The sequence below is a fragment of the Mus caroli genome, chromosome X (genome assembly GCF_900094665.2).
Source record: "Mus caroli chromosome X, CAROLI_EIJ_v1.1, whole genome shotgun sequence".
In the NCBI taxonomy this organism is placed as follows: Eukaryota; Metazoa; Chordata; class Mammalia; order Rodentia; family Muridae; genus Mus; species Mus caroli.
The window spans coordinates 54,003,633-54,019,867 of NC_034589.1; positions in this window are offsets into that span (position 1 = coordinate 54,003,633).

Below are 16,235 nucleotides of genomic sequence, written 5' to 3' on the forward strand. Positions count from 1 at the left end.
TTAAGTAGATGTAGATCTGAGGTAAGGTTCTAGCCTAGTATGTGGAGGCCCACAGATTTGATCAATAGGACTATGCAAACACACCAATAAAATGTATAAAAATCATACATCTTTTATTTTTTAAATAGGAGAATTAATTTAAATTTTACTGTAATAGTACTCTCTTGTCCTCAGAGATGTAGATCAACACTGTGAGTGGGTACCTGAAACAACAAATATTACCAAATTCTGTGGTTTTTGTCCCCCTCTACATATATACCTATGACAACACACGTTAAAGTAGTAAGAAAGAAAAAATAATTAGGAATGGAGTAAAATTATAACAATTCAATGTGATATACTTCGCAGGATCAGCACTTTTGAGTCATGGAGCCACTATCAGGCAACAGAAGGTTTCCTTGTACACAAGCACTGTAATACCACAGCAGTCAATCTCATAACCCAGATGGACAGGGAGTAAGGGAGCAACTCATTTGCAGGCAGCACAACGAGTAGACATACGCCAGACAAAGGGATGATTATCATCCTACGCAGGATGCCATCCGATCTTTATCAGGTGCCACAGAGTGGTGTGCAATTTAAAGCTTATGAGTTGTTTATTTCTGAAAATTTTCCATGTAATATTTTCAGATGAAGTTGACCACAGATAACAAAGACTGTCATAATGAAACCACAGATAAGATGGAGATACTCACAAAATAAGCAAGTCACAGTTGTTCCAGATGAAGCTGACATGAGGTGTTCATCCTGCCTGCCATTTCCCTAGCCCCTGAGATAACCCCCTAGAATGTATTTTATTAATTTTAAAATATATGACACTGAGAATCAAACCCAGGATCTGGCACATGCTAGGCAAGCGCTATGTCACTACCCTACATCCCAGGTCTACCTGAAACACATTTTAAATATGCTGACAAAAGATAGCATAAGTTTTTGAGAGTCAGAAACACTGCGTTCAAATCCTAGCCTATAAAGTATATGTTGTTGAGAAATTTAAATAATTTCCATGAAATTTCTCTGTTATCATGTATAAATGAGGAATAATGACATCTATCTCACAGCATATCTGGGGAATTAAATAAATTCGATATGTGTTACAATTCAATTCAGTTCCTAATAAAGACTATGCCATGGATGAATTTATTTTTCCCTGTCCAGGTCCATCTTTTCCCTTTGTCCTAACTCCTTGCTTCTTTCTATTGTCTCAGACAGGGTTCTCAGTCACAAGCAAAGAAACTTGATTGTGATATTCAGAAAGTAACTCAAGAATTATGGGGCTAAGCACAATTGTCAGAGGATATTATAGAATTAAGTTTGACTTATATATCCAGGAATATTGGCTAAAATATAGCTGTTAAAAAGGATCAAGTAAGAATATTGTTCCCATGACCATTAAGTCAGGTGGACATTTCCACTCCTCTTTTTGGAAGTTGAGCTTGTTATGTCTGTCATGATCTCCAGGGATAATATTCCTTTTTGCTTCATAACCTGGAGGCAGAAATGTTTAATATGTGATATACAAATAACCTCACAGCCAACCTTTAAGGGAAGCTGGCATAGAAAATAAGAGATGGCTATGTTTTTTTTTCTTTTTAAATCAAGACTCAGAAGATGAAGTTCCCTTAAAAAGAGATTAGTACCATCATTTTTATAGTGTAAGATACTGTGATTTACTGTCCAGATTTATTAGAAATTACTCCTTGTTTAACAACCACTCCCTGGACCCTGGCAATCACCATTGTGGGATTCTATGAATTTATTGCCTGATGTAATTCATGCAAGTAAAGTCAAACAATGTTTGTTTTCTGTTTGCTGTATTTCACTTAGAATGGATCTTCAAGGTCCAGCTGTCTTTTGGGCATGTATAAGTCCTTCACTTTTTAACAAAGACTGAGTAATATTCTATTGAGCATATTTATGTTTAGCAATTTATCCATAACTTGTATTGATTTAAGCTTTTGACTATTATGTAGAAATATTTAAGACTGATTTCAGTTATAAATATTTCTATGTTATTAACCTAATGATTGTCTTTGAGATTCTAGTTAACAGGCTAATTTATGAAAATCTTATTTGGATAACCATCCACAGAATTTTGGTACTATTCAAAATCTTTGTTTTGTATGACTTTATCTTATTACCATCTTTTGGGCTGTTACAGACATACAGATCACATCTTTATACATGTGTGTCATGGAAGTACTTTTTTTTTACTTGCTAATATAATTATTCTCTAATTCATATAAAAGAAAAGGATAATGTAATATCTGGCATAACAAAATATACATGGATAGTGTCATATATGCTAATCATACAATTACTTGGTTCATATTATTATTATTATTATTATTTTGGTTTTTTTTTTGAGATAGGGTTTCTCTGTATAGCCCTGGCTGTTCTGGAACTCAGTCTGTAGACCAGGTTGACCTCAAACTCAGAAATTTGCCTGCCTCTGCCCCTTAAGTGCTGGGATTAAAGGCTTGCACCACCACTGCCCAGCCCCAGCACATTATTTTTTATTTTCTCTGTTTATGTCATTATTTTAGTACTAGGAATGAAACGTAAGGCCTTGTGCATGCCTCAGCAATACTCTGGCACTGAGCTACAACCTAGCCATCCCATCCCTTCATAGGAATTGAAATTGCTGCATAGTGTTCTTTTTTTCAGCCTAAAAAGCATTAGAATTGAATGCTTCTCATAGGGCAGGTTTGGCAGCAGTGAAATCAGTTTTTGTTTACCTAGGAAAGTTTTAATTTACCCTTAATCCTTGAAGGCAACTTTTCTTAAACACAGGTTTTTTTTGTTGCTGTTGTTATTGTTGATAGATGATTTTCCTTTTCCTTTGGAGATGGGACATAGGGCCTTCTATCTACTGAGGAAATTCTCTACCACCGAACTTCAGTCCAAGGCCATTAGGTGTTCTTTCCCAGCATTTGAAATGTGCTGTGTCCATGTCTCCGGGGGTCTTTGGCTTATGATGAACCATGAGCTGTTAACATCATTCAGAATCCCTGCAGTGGTGAGTTACTTCTCTTACTGTTTTCAAACATTTTTACCTTGCCTTTGGGTATTAACAGTTTGATTATGATGGTTTTAGTTATAGATTTCTTTGTGTTTGGTTATCATTATGTATACATTATGTTAAATCAAACATGGGACTATTTTGAAAATTGTTTCTGTGTGTGTTTTTTCTCCTTGTTCTTTCTTTCATCTCCTATTGGTACCTCCATTATGGACATTCTAGTATGTTTAGGTTTAAAGAGATGTCTGATTCACTCTCCCCTTTAATAAATTATGTTTATAATTTAAAATTAAATAATTAAATAAAATAATTAAATTAGATGTCTGTAATTTATAAATTATATTAAAATTGTTTTCAAAATAAAAAGTTTGTATAACAAATAAAACATATTTTTCTCAGATTAGATTATTTCATTGAGCTCTGTTCAATTTCACTCTTGCTTTCTTCTGTCTTTTCAAATCCATTGAGCCTCTTTAGGGAACTTTCCATTTGTGTTACTGTACTTTAAGCGCTCCCCGATTTCTCTCTAAGTACCTTTGCAGAACTTTCTTTACCTTCCTTGATGGGGCACATTTGGAGAAGCATCATTTTTATACTTTCTTTTAGGGTTTTAGCTGCTTGTTGAATTGACTTAAGAGAGCGAATGGAACTGGTTGGCAAGGTGAATATCTTGAATTCTAAGGATCAACTCCCATTCACTGCTTTGATCCTTATGTGGGATGTACTTCTATATCTGATGGAAAATAACAGGGTGTGACAACTCTCAACATCTAGTTTTCCCATCACCCTACAGTTTGAGGTTGATGTTAAGTGAATTTTCTGGTCTGAATCCCTAAGCTCTCTACTCATATGTTTAGCTTTAGTCTGTGCTGATGTGTGTTTAATGTACTGGTTATCTACAATTTCTTCCGTGATTTCCTTAATCTGGAAATGATCTGGTTTTGTTGAGAAGGTTTAATTATGTGTTAGAGCATATTTTTTTAACACTAATATATGGAATTTACAAATGTGCCTTACTTTTTACTTCTTGATTGTGAGGAGCCTTGTTTGTTTAGTGTGTGAGAATTTAGAACATTCTAAAGTCATAGAAATAAATAATGACAGAATAGCATTTACAGAGTCTGAGAAAACTATTAAAATCTGCTATGTGAACGTACAGAAATGTGACTAAACAAAGGCAGTCATTGTGAAAAAGAGATACTTTCAGAGGAATATCATGACATGACGTAGCATGACTTATAAGGATTTATAAGGAACCTAAGTGTCATGTAGATTAAACCCATAGTTTTTTATGTTAAAGAATGAAAACAATGTTCAGAAAACTTTTCATTCATTCTATAGAAAAGTACAGAATAAATACTTTAGTCTTTTTAGGCCACTGTATAGCTGTGTGTGTTTGTGTGTGTGTGTGTGTGTACATTTCTTAGAGCTGATTTTTAAGACATTGTCATCTCATGGATTTAATATTTATATAGAAACATGCTATGGATTAGATTTGGTTCAGTGCCTTTAACCTGGTAGTTTCTGAATTAGACAACAGAGCTTAAGCTGTTTGGAATAACCGAAACGCAAGAGAGGAATGGCAGAAATGAGACAGAGAAGAGTAGCCAAACCTGTGACATGGACATACAGATGTGAAGGGAAGACTCCAGACCATCCCAATAAGCTTAGAGTAGTCAGAGATGTTTAACTATATACCATGGCAAAATGCCAGGAATCTTCTATTTGAGGCCAAATACATTGTCTGTGAAAATAAGACAATATTTCTTAATAAACCTCATGGAATTTATAACATCTATAATGGGAGAATTTATAGCATGGACTCACTTTGGCTGGCTAAAATCTAGGTTATCTTTGTTCGATAAGAAAGGGGTCAGTGAACTCTATATAGGAGTAAAATACACCTTTTAAGGTATTATCATTAGCAACGTCAAAAGGAAGAAACTACAGGCACTGTATCTCCCCGTAAGCATCTACTGAATGTATAAATCTCAAAATCCAAATCTGTAAAATTTAGGGTTTTGTGGAACTCTGAAATGTAACTGAAAACTCACAACAAAAAAAAGAAAGCTTGGTGGAGAAAAAAAAGTGTTGCTGTTGTATGATGACCAAGCCCTGTGGCCTCTGCAGTTCCCACCAGTGGTCATTTGCTTCCTAGAGCTACGCCAACACAGCCAGAATTCCACATTCCTGGTTGGTAGTTCCAGAAGGAGCTCTGTGGTTCTTATTCCAGAAGAACTGTGGCTGGGGATTTGGATGTGTCTGCCCTGTGTAAAGACATGCTTTTGCTTTATTTCACCTGGGTGAACTTGAGAGCCTCGACTCTGCTCCCAAGTAGCTTTTGCCAAATGAAATTCCTTATTTGGGAGGCAGCTTGATCTGACAGAAAGAGCATAGCCACTGCAGTCAGAATACTTAAGTTAATCTTTGCCTTAGCTTGCTCTGATTTTAGGCAAATCAATGCATGTCTTGGAGCCTTTGTTCTCATTTGTAAACTAGATATGATAATCATTCTTACTTCTGGGCTTGGAACTATTGTTTTGAGGATTCATTGAAAAAGTCAGTATTTGATGCAGACAGCCCCACGTACTGTTCCTTTACTGAGTTGGTTTTCTCCTGTTCAGCCAATGGCTCTAGGTGGTGGGAATATACATTTTGGAGGAAGAGAAAGGTTGGTGTAGGGGAGAGGCAGTCATGCTTTTGAAGAGATCACACACAGGGGGGAGGTGGGTCAGTGGCTAAAGTGCTTGCCACTCAAGCATGAGGACATGAATTTGACTCTCCAGTACCTACAAAAGATGAGCAGCTGGGTCTTCAGGCTGATCCCTTAAGAACTGGAGCAGGGGCTGTCCAGAGCCTGTTCTGTTGCCTATCTGCCTGTGGATTCCTGCACCAAAATGGAGAGGACATACCAAGTCTCTCAACCACTTGATGTGTGTGGGGTGGAGATGGCTGACCCAAGAGGGGAGCTTCCTCTTCTCAAAAGAGAAGGGGAAGGTGCAATGTGGGGAGGACTTGTGAAGGAAGGAGAGGAAGGGCTGATATGTGGTTGTAAAGTGAATTAATACATAAATGTAATAATAATAACAATAATAGTGAGGAGGAGCTGGAGAAGGAGGAGATGACACACCTGTAATCCCAGCCAGGGGGTCGGGGATAGGGTACAGAGACAAGTGGATCTCTGGGGATAACTGAACTGCAGTCATAGCCAAATACACAAGTTCTGGGCCTCTGAAAGCCACTGTTCTGTAAAAACAAGATGGAGAACATTTGATAAAGACAGCCAACATCAACTCATGGCCTCTACATTCACATGAACACACATGTATGCACACAGATAATTACAGGGAAAAATAAGAGGACCTCTCTTTTGGAAACCCCCAAAAGGAATCCTGGGAATGTTCACCAATTTCCCTTCACAGTTATACTTTCATTCTGATCGTAGGAAGCTGCTGCACACTGAAAACCTCCTGCTTAGTATGCAGATGGGATGGGGGAGTTCTGTTGTGCTAAGCCTTTAAGCCTTGTGGACCTACTTTGCATACTGCTTTTCCACAGGAAGTATCTGTGAGCGAGTGAATCCCTCCCTGGCATATTGCTCTGTGTGTACGGAGAAACCCTCATGTCTTCCAGGTTAGAGATTACAGAAGTAAATGAAGCAATTATTGATTATCTGGAACTGTGTAAATAAGCATTTCTCTGTTTTTGCTTTGTAACAACAACTACTACTACTGCTGCTACTACTACTATTACTATTACCACTCGTTCTTCCTGAGGAGCTCAAATGACTTCTGAGTGAACCTTCTGAACAACTTTTCATTTCCATAGCAGTTCCTGAGGGGACAGCACAGCCTGAGGTTGCTGGTATCACAGAGAGCACCAGCAGCAGACAAGGCAAATGAGGCAGAGGATGACTTTTAATGGCATGTATTTTCTAGGGTTTTTAGTGACCTTAACCCATTAGCTTCCCAAATTAGTTTAAAGATTTTATGCCATTCCTTGAAATAAAAATGTACTTAAAACTAAACAGTCAGGCAAGCAGTCCGTGGTGGCCAGGCTTGGCTGGCTTCTGAATAACATGGGTATTTTTGTGTGTCTGCAGTATGAAAAGATTCAAGCCCTTTTTTCCTTTCAAAGACTGACTCTCTTGGGTAATTTCTCTCTCACTTTGGCTGAGGCATAATGCCACCTGAAATGTCCACTGCTGCATGACCTACACTCAGTAATTGTGTTAAAGAATAGTACTTTGCCATCAAGTAGATGGATGGTGTAATGGAAACATAGTAGCACATCAGATTTGAGGAGTCTTAGAAATGCATTTTTACTGACCATATCATATGTCTGTACTGTTTGCTACAGATCTGCTGAATTACAAGTTCATAAATCACATATTTGTTGAGATTTGAAGCATTGCTATGCCTAAGTCCTTCTGCTTCACTTAGAGTTTAGCTGCCACATTTAGCCTAACCTACTGACTCATGTAGTCTTTCCAGGTGTTTCCTGATCGGCTTATACCAGAGTTTTAAGTACCCAATGTGTGTGTTAAAATGATTCACAGGACAAAGGTAGCCAAGGAGTGCTGTGAATGTGGAGCGACACAAAATTAGGAATGTATTGAAACTATTATGAGGGTTTATTTTTGCAGTTTTGAGAGACTCAATAGAATGAAATGACTGTGGTATCACCATGTCAAAGGCCGGAAAACATAAAAATAGGACATTTTCAAAGAAAAAAGTAGTTAATGATATGAAAGACACTTGAAATATCACATATGTTCTATTTGAATATAGCCAGAAGTTTCCATGTGACAGGGCTGAATCATTTTTGTGATGGCAATGATAGCTAGTAACTCACCATTTGCTGTTTTCTGTTCAATATTAAGTGAATGCAATTTACATGATTAATCTGAGAAATTTGGAGTGGGCATAGGCTTAATGTCTAGTGGGATATTTAATTCCTATTGATGCCATGATGATCCATTAGAAAATATACATATTCAAAATCTTGGCGAAAGCATAGCATGAAGTACTAGGATGGTTCTCCTATGAATATGCAATAAGCCTATGAAAATTGGTGGCATTGCTTACATTTATACCAACTGGAGACAGCACCATACATTGCTGAAATATCTAAAACTATTCTTTTTGTGCCTAGAAGATATGTCTTAGAATTATTAACCTTCTTAAAATTCAAGACATATAAATTTCAGAACTTTCATCATTGAAGAATTAATATTTTTGCCAAGAATTATTTTCAATATTTAAAAATGTTTTCTTTTATTGACAATAGTTTTTTTCATAAGTAGATTCCCTTCCTCCAACCCACTTTGATCCTTCCACCTCCCCTCCCATCTGATCTGAATCTACACCGTTTCTATGCATCTTTAGAAAACAATTACCAAAGCTTTTAAATCATGGTTTTGGTTTTTATTTCTTAATGCCTTCTCTAGGGTGTTAAATAGCTTCTTGTCTTAATGAATCAGATAAAATCCTCATTGGACATTATAAAGGCATCAAAGACATAAAGATACTGTAGGGTGTAGAGTTTGCAATTTTACTAACTAGTAACCCTTTCTGGCTTCTCAGAATATGGACCATCTAAAATCTTCCCCTGAATAAAAAATACACCAAAGACAATGGTAAATACTGTCAGCATCATTAATTTCTTTAAACAGCCCTGAAAATTAACCGAAGGTTTGCTTCAATACAGAAAAATAGTCATAGAGCCGGCCAATGCAGTAAGAGCAGTGAGCTTTGAGGCACTTTAAGCTGCCCTTTTCTTTTTTTTTTTCCTTCTCTAACTCTGAGATTTTGAAAACTAATCACAAGCTATCTGGGTGAAAAGCAGCAGGGTGCTGGCAGTGTGGGAGGAGAATGAACTTGTAACTCACGTCAGGTCAGTTGAATTCCCAGAGAACTCAGTACCTCTTGGCCTACATGTCTTCTTCATCATGCCAATTTGAGAATGGAACTTGTACATTTTTTTTTTCATTGAAATATTAACCACTTTTCTCCTTACCTGATCCTGATTTCTTTAAAACACATGTTTTATAGTTATAATATCTATTTTGATCCCATGGTACCTAATTCTTCTTGGTGTTGTGTTGTAGTTTCCTCCAAGATTGAAACATTCCATCTTTCAGGAAAGTTCCTTAAGCTAGAAGGTAAACTACTCAGAATAAGTTCAAGAAATGACTGAAACTGACTAGATTCACTAGGCCTGCTCCCTCCCAGAGTAAACAATGAAGACCATTCAGACTTTCAGACAAGGCAAGCTTCCTGGAAGAAACAAAAATAAGCTTCATGGAAGTGGTTTAGGCCCACTGAGGCATGTGGAAAGGACTCTGTCCAACCTGTTGATCTGACTGCATGCTGTGCAGTGAGCTCCAGGTCCCCGGCTTTGTGAGCTCTCACCCATACTGAGGTGGACTTTGGTGACACAGCTGCCTCTGAGTCATTTCTGCTCCTGTGAGTAACCCATAAAAAACCCATTGGTTCACCAAGTGGGGCTTTGGTAGTATCTGTGCTTTGATCTGTCATGGGCCCTCTTGTTGCATTTTCCCAGGAAAAGTCTTATCACATAACACACACCTCTAAGTTTACTGTTATTGATTCATTTTTCTTCAGAATATGGGTAATATTTTCTTGGTAGAATAACTCACATGGACTTCTAGTCTAAGTTTTGTATCTTTCTTTAAAGGATTTCATCTTGTCTTTTAAAACAACTAATTAACATGCCAAACACTGTCCCCTTTCCCAATGCCCCCTCACAGAGTCCCTCTCCCTCAAGAGCCCTTCTCCTCTGGAGACCCCCATCCCTCCATCCCCCAATCCTGGTGCATCAAGGATCTGGAGGATTACTTAGTCTCCCACTGAGGCCAGACAAGGCAACCCCCTCACCCTTCACCCCTCATCTAGAAGTGAAACTCCTGATATTTGTTTTAGACATTATTAGATGGCTCTGGAATGTCCTCTAATCTTGCAATATTTTAGCCTACTGCTGTAGATTGATGTTTCTGTTGTTTGGGATCAGGGTGGAAGCTGAGAAAATTCACTTTAGGTACAGAAACATAAAAACACCAAAAGGTTTTGCCTTTACATGGGATGTGGTTTTCTAGCTGGACTACTTTGTCTGGCCTCAGTGACAGAGGACTCACAAACTTGGTGTGTCATGGTAGGGGATACCTAGGGGTGTAAGGTGATGTGGAGGAGGAACCTGGTAATATTAATTCTCCTGCTGATGTGTAGGAACACATCAATGTGTGAATATGGGTCTTAATTTCAAACGAGCAAAAAGAGAAAAAAATTATAGAAGAAAATGTGCTTTTGTACAGTTGTATAACATGTTTCTGTTTCAAGCTAAGTGCTTTTCCAAGTTAAAATGCTAAAAACTAATGAGTTTGTAAAGTTTAGTTTAGTTTGAGAGTTCTAGTCATTTGTACATCCTTAAACTTTAATCCCTTTCTCTTCTATGAAGTGACATGACACTCAGGATCCTTATCTTTGTGCTATATACAGGCCAATGTATGGAAACCTGTACAGTGTGTGGGGCTTTTTATCAGGCTCTAAGTTCTCTATTGTCTTCTATAGGTCTTTTTTTTTTAAAAAAAAAAAAAACTAGTTTATTGAAACTAGTAGTTGTGTTTTTTTAAAGAAAGAATGGGTATGTTTGAAGGAGACTTGGTATGGTGTGGGATAAAGGGGTGCCTCCGCAGGCCCATGGTAAGGCATCTCTTCCCCTTCTGAGATACCAGCCACATGAAGGTATAGTATAGAGTAGAGTTTATTTAGGGCATGGGGAGGGGAGTTGAGGGGGTGGTAAAGACAGAGAAAGGCAGAGAGAGAGAGAGAGGGGGAGAGGAAAAGTGTATTTGTACAGTGTCTCTGTGTACCTGTGTACAAACATTCCCCAGAACACACAGTGAAAACTTACTTTCCTCAGCTTCTGGTCCATAAGTGATAATCATATAAATGTGATAATTAATCCATGAGCACATGGATACTCAAGATAGTTTATGGGGCTGGAGAGATGGCTCAGCAGTTAAGAGCACTGGCTTCTTGCTCTTCCAGAGGTCCTGAGTTCAATTTCCACATGGTGGCTCACAACCAATCATCTGTAATGGGATCTATGTCCTCTTCTGATGTTTCTGAAGAAGCTACAGTAAACTCACATAAATAAAAAATAAATAAATAAAATCTTTTAAAAAAGGATATAGTTTATGACTAGCCTTCTCCAGTTTAAAGTCAGTGTTGGCTGTGGTATCACTATGCCCATGGCTCCTTTTGCATCTTTGCCTCTCTTTTGGTCCACATGCACTCCTGACTAAGTGCATTTGTACAGTGTGACTGTGTACCTGTATACAAACATTCTCCAGAACACACAGTGAAAACTTACTCTCCTCAGCTTCTGGTCCATAAGTGGGAATCATATAAATGTGATAGTTACCAGCTTTCCAAAGAGGAAAAGCTCTCTTCAGCATATCCCCAAACAAATATTTTTGGTGGGAAGAGCCTTTATTTATCTACACAGTAAAAATTTGAACTAGAGAAGATACTTAATGTGGACCACTGAAAAGGCTGGAAGAAAGTTTTGCTACCTTGGAATTTGAAAAAGATTAGACTCTTTGGGGTCTTCACGTCTATGGATAATTGATTTGAGAAGAAAGAATTTTTAATGGGATTGCTATAGATAGCATTTTGGGACATCCTCTGAAGTCTTTTAAGAAAAGTGAATGAGTTAGATTTTGTTAGTAAATAATGATTGTTTAAATCCCACTTCTTGCTGATATCAAGCCACATATGTATCCCTTTGTAGATCTATCATGATCAAATATTTGAATATATGATAGGTATTGAAGTTATCCATGGACATCTCAGACACAGTGTGTTCAAGATGTAACTCTTGTAGAACGTATTTTATCTAAAACTAAACACAATATCACGCATAGAGGTTAAGAGCATAGACTATAGAAATGATCTCAGAATTTGAAACTTACCTATATAACATAATATCCAGATTAACTAGGGGGTATTTCTAAATATATCAACTATATACTTTTTAAAGAGAATTTTGCAGATGTTAAGAGAAGTAAATGAGTTAATATTAGTGAAGCACTTAAATAGTATTTGATGGGTGATAAATAATAGTGATGAATAAAACAAAATTCTTCACTCTCATTTCCATCCTTTCCCTTAGCATTTATTTCTGAGTACCCTGCCAATGATGATATGTCCCCTGTGTGCCTAGCCCAGAAAGCTGGATAACTAGCTACCCTTGGCACTCTTTCAATCACCTGCCATGTGCTGTCTTTTTTACGCATTGGCTGTGTCCTCAAAATTGCCCCCCCCTGAAATTGTCACATGTCTACCTCATTTCTCTTTTAAGTACTAGAACTACAACAATCCAGAGGAAATCAAGAAAATTTCTATCTGTGAAAGCTATGATTATTATTTAACAGTAGAAAACAGACATTGCACATGTAATTAGAAATGTAAGCTGTCTATTCAGTCCTTATTTTGGAATACACAGTGTAGTGTATAAGTGAGATGGTCACATAATTTCAAACTTATCCCGTTTGATCTTCCTAGAATGGGTGATTGTTTTGAGCTGGGATGAAGGAGAGGACCATGTTACATGGCAAAGTATGTGAATACAGTGGCAATGCTCAGAAATCAGACTTTCAAACTTGTCATGAGAACTCATTGTTTATAGAAGAGTTGTGTGGTATTTCGCATGGGACTAGAGTAAACAGTACATAAGAAACAGGGGTGGCAGAAAGATGTTAGGAAAGTTAAGGCCTCATAATACCCCTTTGACAAACTGAGGAAGCTCCTTTTAATTTTTATTTTTTTATACTATAACTTGACTTTATTTTTTATTAATTTATTTACTTTACATCCTGATAATATCTTCACCCCTCCTCCCAGTCCCCCTATTTCATCTGGCCTTCCTGCTATCATCTTGTCTTTCTTTTCTCCCAAAAAAAAGGAGGTTGCCCATAGATATCAAATCTCCCATTGATAATCCGATCTCCCATTGGCATATCAAGTTGCAGTACAACTAGGTGCATCTTCTCTTATTAGACAAGTCAGTGCAGTTAGAGGATAGGGATCCAAAGGCAGGGAACAGAGTCAGGTAGAGCTTACGCTCTTGCTCTTATGAGTCCCACATGAAGACTTAACTACACAACTGTTACATCTGTGCAGAGGGCCTAGGTCTGTCCCATTTATGCTTTGTGGTTGGCGGTTCAGTCTTTATGAGCCTCTATAGGCCAAAGTTAGTTGAATCTATACCTATAGAATCTTGCGGTGTCCTTGACTTCTCTGCCGCTATGAATCCTTCTTTGCCCTTTTTCCACTTTGCTGAAGGTATTTATTAGCTATGGGAGTTAGTTGTCTGGTAGAATTTTTGGGCTCACTAATGCCCCTGTTCTCCTCTTCCATAGAATTCCCCTAGCTCTGCCTAATGTTTGGCTGTGGATCTCTGCATCTGTTTCCATAGTTGCTGGGTGATACTTCTGAGATGGCAATTATGCCCGGCACCTTTCTGGAAGTATAGCAGAATTTAATAGTGTCTGGATGGGGCATCTCTCATGACATAAGTTTCAAGCTGGGCTAGTCATTGATTGGACATTTCTTCAATTTCTGCTCCATCTTTACCCCTGCACATTTTGTTGGCAGGAGAAATTGTGGGTCTAAGGTATTGTGGCTGGATTAGTGTTCCAGTTCCTTCACTGGAAGTCTTTTTCTGGTTATAGGAGATGGTCACTTCAGACTGCATACCTCCCACTGCTACAAGTCTTAGGGATCATCCTCATAGATTTCTGAGCATTTCAAATGCCCTAGGTTTCTAGGATATCCCAGAGACAACCCCCCCCACACACACACTGACTTCAATTCGCTCTCCTGAAACTCTCCCTTCATCCTTACCCCACTTGATCTATCCTGTTGCCCTCCCCAATCCCTCCTCCCCTCAGCTCCCTCATTCCATCAATCTCTGATGTCTATTCTATTTTTCCTTCTCAGTGAGATTCAAGCATCTCTCTTTGGGCCCTCCTTGTTACTAGCTTCCGTCAAGTCTGTGGTTGTAGCATGGTTATCCTGTACTTTATGGCTATGCTCCAGTTATAAGTAAGTGCAACCATGTTTGTCTTTCTGTGTATGAGTTACCTCACTCAGGATGATATTTTCTAGTTCCATTCATTTGACTGCAAATTCCATGATGTCTTTGTTTTTAATAGCTGAATAGTATTCCATTGTGTAGATGTACCACATTTTCTTTACCCATTTTTTAGTTGAAGGAAATCTAGGTTGTTTCCAGTTTCAGACTATCACAAATAAAAGCTGCTATGAACATAGTTGAGCAACTTTTCTTATGATATGATGGAACATCTTTTGTGTATATGCTCAGGAGTGGTATCATTGTGGGTTGAGGTAGAACTATTCCCATTTTTCTGAGAAACTTCCAAATTTATTTCCAAAGTGGTTATACAAGTTCACAATCCTATCAGTAATGGAGGAGTGTTCCTCTTTTCCACCTCCTCAGGAACATGAGCTGTCACCTGAGGTTTTGATCTGGGCTATTCTGATAGGTGTACAATGGGTTCTCATGGTCATTTTGACTTATAGTTTACCTAATACTAAGACCTTGAACACATCTTTAAGTGCTTCTCAGCCATTAGAGAGTTCTTTGTTGAGAATTTTCTGTTTGGATCTGTGCCTCATTTTTAATTTGGTTATTTGGTTTACTGATGTCTAGTTTCTTGAGATCTTTATATATTTTGGAAATTAGCTCTCTGTCAGATGTAGGGTTTGTGAAAATCTTTTTCCATTCTATAGGCAGCTGTTTTGTCCTTTTGATGGTGTCCTTTGCCTTACAGAAGCTTTTCAGTTCCATGAGGCTCCATTTATTGTGGATCTTAGTGCCTGAACTGCTGGTGTTCTGCTCAGAAAGTTGTCTCCTATGACAACGTGTTCAAGGTTATTCTTCACTTTTGCTTCTATGAGATTTGGTGTATCCAGTTTTATGTTGAGGTCTTTGATCTGCTTGGACTTGAATTTTGTGCAGGATGTTAGAGATGGAACCACTTGCATTCTTCTACATGTGGACATCTAGTTAGGCCAGCACCATTTGTTGAAGATGATTTTTGTTTTTCATTGTATACTTTTAGCTTCTTTGTCAATAATCAAGTGTCCATAGGTATGTGGGCTTTCTTCTGGATCTTTGATTCTATTTCATTGGTCAAACTACCCGCTTTTATGCCAATACCATGCCTTTTTATTACTATTGCTCTCTAGTACAGCTTGAAATCAGGGATAGTGATACTTTCAGAAGTTCTTTTATTGTACAGGATTGTTTTAGCTACCCTAAGTTTTTTGGTTTTCCACATGAAGTTGAGTATTGTTCCTTCAAGGTCTGTAGAGAATTGTGTTAGAATTTCTATGGGAATTCTGTTGAATCTATAGACTGCTTTTGGTAATATGACCACTTTTACTATGTTAATCCCACTGATCCATGGAAATGAGACATCTTTCTATCTTCTGATATCTTCTTCAGTGGGAAGCTGTTTTTAAATGTCAAAATATAGTCTCTTCATGAAGAGACTAGGCAAGTAGGTAAAGTGTTTATACTATCCTTCCTTGATAAAAATAGGATTAGCCAATATTACAAGTATTATTTACAAAAACATAGCATTGACTAGAACTTTTAATTTAACTATGTGCTTAAATAACATTTGAAGTTAAAACACTGAGTGTGTGGAATTCACATTCTAAGCTCTACATGTTCTATGAAACTAAAATAGAAACCAAGACTTAAAGATACCTGTAAAACAGCTACCTGTAAATTCTTGTTCTCTCATGCACACAGATATCTCCATGTCTCCTACAGCCCAAATCACAAAGATCTCATCTACACTATTGACAATTGTTTCTTTTTTTTTTGAATGTTAATATTTGTTTTATATCAGTATTAGTTAATTTTCTTGATTTGAAAAAACATTTTATTTGTATTTTGTCCACTAGTATATAACAATATATGCTACATGTGTAGAAGACTTTTTATTTATTTATTTATTTATTTATTTATTTATTTATTTTTTATTTTTTAATTTTTTTAAATTTTTTTTAATTTTTAATATTTTTATTACATATTTTCCTCAATTACATTTCCAATGCTATCCCAAAAGTCCCCCATAGCGCCCCCCACTTCCCTA